This window comes from Lepisma saccharinum, chromosome 30, assembly GCF_977018435.1.
Source record: "Lepisma saccharinum chromosome 30, izLepSacc3.1, whole genome shotgun sequence".
Taxonomy (NCBI): domain Eukaryota; kingdom Metazoa; phylum Arthropoda; class Insecta; order Zygentoma; family Lepismatidae; genus Lepisma; species Lepisma saccharinum.
The window spans coordinates 22,611,249-22,615,815 of NC_139258.1; positions in this window are offsets into that span (position 1 = coordinate 22,611,249).

Sequence of the window (4,567 nt, forward strand, 5' to 3'; positions counted from 1 at the left end):
CACATCCCGTAAATGTGCCTTCATGGCACTTTGTTATATGCACTTGGAACTTTACCTTTATCTAGGTTTTTAGTGCGAAATCTTTGAAGTTTGCAACCAGCACTCGAGGCTGCTGTGGATTTTAAGAGGGTCTCAAATGAAAGAAGGGTCTGTTTGGGCGATAAATTTTATGACGATTGTCGCCAGTATGGCTGGAACAGGGCCGTAGAAAACAATGGCAGTGACTACCTCCGGATCGTTTTGCGCAAGGATGAATGGAAGAGAGCTCTTGGGGTAGCAGATAGTTGCCAGAATTAAGGTATTCTGAGGAAATTTCAGTAGGAAGATACAGGGACACGAGGCTAAAGTCTGGGCAAATTGGTTACGGACAGCGAGTGACGAATTACGATTTTTCGAGGGGGAATCTTACAGATCTCTATTCCTGTAATAGAAGCTGTTTTGGGTTTCCAAAGAAAATGCTTTATTCCGAATAAATAAATATTTGCAATTGATTAGTTATTTTGATTATATTTTTCGAGACTTTCTAGACGAGACGAGACTTTTCAGGAGCCGTCTCGTCCCGTCTCGAATTTTAAAAGCCTGTCCCGTCTCGTGGGCAACACTAATTGTTATATTTTTAAAAAATGTACCGACCCACTCTAAGTACCACATAATTACTTCAAGCTTGCGTCCAGCTTGCCATATCAAGCTTGCTATCGTAAGCTTTCCGCAAGCTTGTGTGCTATCTGGGTATATTCCTTGGAGATTTGTGATGCTATAAGCGAGCATTGGCCCGATTCTTGTATGCAGTGTAATGTAGCGTTTCTGATTCTAAGCTTTTAAAAAGTTCCAATCGTTGATAGTAGCAAATAACAAGACGCTCACCAACAAGGAAAACAGTCACAAGCTTCTGATTCACTCAGGCCTCAGGCGTAAAACACACGAACCGAGAATAATGTGTATAGCTACTGTATAGGTATGCTAGATATATATAAGGAACGGGTTTTCCCGGTTGAGCTAAGTAGGAATTACTCGAGTTTAGTCTCTATTGTATTGTAGCGTTTAGTAAGACTAAATCGAAATTTTCTGAGTCTAAGAAGAAAAATATTAAATCATTAAATAACAAGTAAATAAGTTTAGAAACTCTAATGCTTCAATTATTGTTTCAATTCCAAGATAAAGTATGAAAAAGTATACACAACGGGAATACTATGACGATTTTCAAATATTCGAAACACATCCTATTTAGTGTTGCCCACGAGACGAGACTTTAGCCTGTCTATTCTCGTGGAAATGCTGTGAAATGCTGTCTCGTCTCGAAAATATTCGTTTGTCTCGGGACACATGATCAATCTCGTCTCGTCTCGAATTTTTGAAAGCCTGTCCCGTATCGTCCCGTGGGCAACACTAATCCTATTTATGTTCATTGTTGGATAACACGTTCTGGATCAGTTCTACACATGTATTAGATATCCAGAATTCAATGTATTTTGGATATCCAGTTTTGGACAAGTTCTGGATATGTTTTGGATATCCAGAATTAGATGTGTTTTGGATATCCAGTTTTGAAAGAGATCTGGCGACGTATTGGATATTCGGAATTGGACAATGTTTCTGACAGTCAGTTCTACACACGTTTAAGCTGTGTATTAGATAACAAGAATTTGTCGAGTTTTAGATGTCCAGTTCTGGATATCCTATAGACGTCCAATGGATATCCAGAAATGGATATCTAATGGATATCCATAATATCCATGGATCTGATCTGGACATTGTGGATATCCAATGGATATCCCTGGGAGATTTGTGCTGTATGGGTAGTTTACCACTGAGCAGAGTTATTTATTCTCAAGTATGCTCTAAACATGTAATACATTTCAGGTATTTATAGTAGTTTTTGGCAGCTTAAATGAACATTTACCATGCTCAAACAGAGCTTCCATTTTTGGTAACAGAAAACATTTGTTGCCTGCGTAGGGCTGGACATGTGATTCTGTTATTTGAGTACAAAATAAGAAGAAACATAATGATGGACAGATGATGAAGATATGCAATGTGAGCGTATTTTATTCTTAAATTAGGTAAACATAATAAAAATACAATAACTTTTTGCGATTATGTCTGTCGATGGATTGCAGCTAAATATTGAAACAACATACTGGTGAGAATTGAACATGATTTTTGGGTGATTTTCTTCACAGAAGTAGTAGTGATTTGAAGTGCTTATTTTACTATTAAAGTTAATTGGAAGGAGAAAAATGGCAGTTATATAGAAACTTGGATAGCGTCCGTGGGATTTGTGTACTTATTGATATATTTAATGCCGTTTCTATGGGCGTAAAATACGGTCCCTGGTTTTGATAAGGAGAATTGTCAAAATTATACCTCGTATATAACCTGCAGCACAATTTATGTTAAGGTTACGGTAGGTGCGAACTACAGATTCATAGTGCAGACGATTTGCTGCTCGAGCCCCCCAATGTTAACGATGTGGGGACAGAACCCCCCAAATAATTTTGCTTAAGAGGATCTAAGGTATTATTTTGCTTCTCTTGTAAAGTTTACTTTGAATTGTGCCACATGAACTTAACTTTAAATACACATTTGAAATGTTCTAGACCATCAACTTTGGTGGGGGGGGGGGGCTATGACCAGAGACAGCAAAACACATGACTTATTACTATGTAATTATGATTATTGTTAAAATATTTACTAAAAAGAGTTTCAAAAGACGATGTACATGAACTAGGGTAGTGGATGGGACGTTCGGGCTACAAATGGCTCTCACATGACATTCAGAACGAGATCATTGCCGTATTAGGGAGATTTGTCTTGCGCTCCGTGGTAGCAGATATTAAAAGTCGGGAATATTTTGCTATTATGGTTGACGAAACTTGCGACATATCCATCCGTGGACAATTTATATTCTGCTTCGAACTGTGAATAAAAATATTGATATTTTTGAGGAATTCATGGGCTTTTATGAGATTCCGAGCACTGAGGCCAAAATATTAAAAAGGGAGAGAGTGAGTCATTCATTAATTTATTTCAGTGATCAGAGCCCCCAAATATGTATGCGAATTCTATCGCCACCAGAACGGCACGTTACAGGTAGCAATCCAGCATTGCTTCCTTTGAATTGACGGTTAAGGTGATGAATTCACATTCGGAGTGTTTGCAGGTTGAATCCCCGCGCTAGGCCATCCAGACCATTGTGGTCTGAATCTTAATTGAAGTATTAAAAATATGGTAAAAGTTCGTTGATAGTTTTGAACGGACGAAGATTAGATTTTCTGTTCCTATGTCCATCCAATCTCTTTTCGATATTGCTCAAGAGAAAATAGTACCAGGAGAAGTTGAGAAAGCTGAATTGAAGAAGCAGTTAGCAGTAAATTCCAGAAACACAGGTTTATAGTTCCTGCGAAGGATGAATTCGGTGTTCCAGGAGGAACCTGTCCAGGAGATTACATTGAAGGACTGTAAATGATTCCAGGTATGTATCTTCTTTCATGTCTCTTTCTCATACATATTGCCTCTACAAGAAAAATGGCCCTCGTGTTACCATGAAAATAAATTTTAAATTTTACCTCACAAAAATAACTTTTTTCCCCCGAGAAATCATAAAGTGTCTTGTCCACCAATGCATCCAGGTAAGCAATGCATTATGTGTGAAATTTGGAAAGGGTGCAAGTATAAAATGTGAAGATGAAAATAGTTTCAGAATGAAGCTATCTATAAATAGATACCTCTAAGTATACCCCTTGTTTACCAGCTATCTATATATAGATACGACAAGGTCGTAGTTTTTGCGTCATAATGTTGATATTTCTATTTGGGGCTACGATTTTTGGAATTTTTCCGGTCCCCCCCCCCCCGCATCCATATATACATTCAATGTGCATAAATTTTATATAGTCCGATTCTATGGTTTATTCCGCGTTTAACGGTGCTTGATTCGTCAGTCTAGGGCAATTAGCTTCGGACCTACAGTCGTTTCAAGGTAACTGCGCATTACGCTGAATGGCTCAGTGGCGTACAGACATATCGTTTTGGTGGTACAAGTCGTGTTGTATTGTTCATATCATAATATTCCAATTATTTTCTTGTTCCAGACATGCCAGCGATCATTTCCATGTGTATTTTGACAATGTCCTGTACTTTGTTGTCGAGGGGCGGAGGGGGATGGGGCATTTTTGTTCAAAAATTTTGGAATTTTCCGGTCCCCCCCCCCCCGCATCCATATATACACTCAATGTGCATAAATTTTATATAGTCCGAATCTATGGTTCATTCCGCGTATAACTGTACTTCATTCGGCCGTCTAGGGCAATTAGCCTCCGAGCTACAGTCATCTAAATGAAACTCTGCATTTTGCTAAAATTTGGCCCGGTCCCAGCGTGCTTACCTGGCAAAATGAGCTCGGCAATCAAAAGGTTTAATGTCCGAGAGCTCCAGTTCCAACATGAGGTGTAGATGATACAGCACTGCTTTGAAGGACCAGTGCTTGTGTATTATTTTCGTCTGCTTCTGTGTTATTTTTGCCTATCATAATTAAATGGTTCGGTCTCAGGACATCTTCAACATCGTT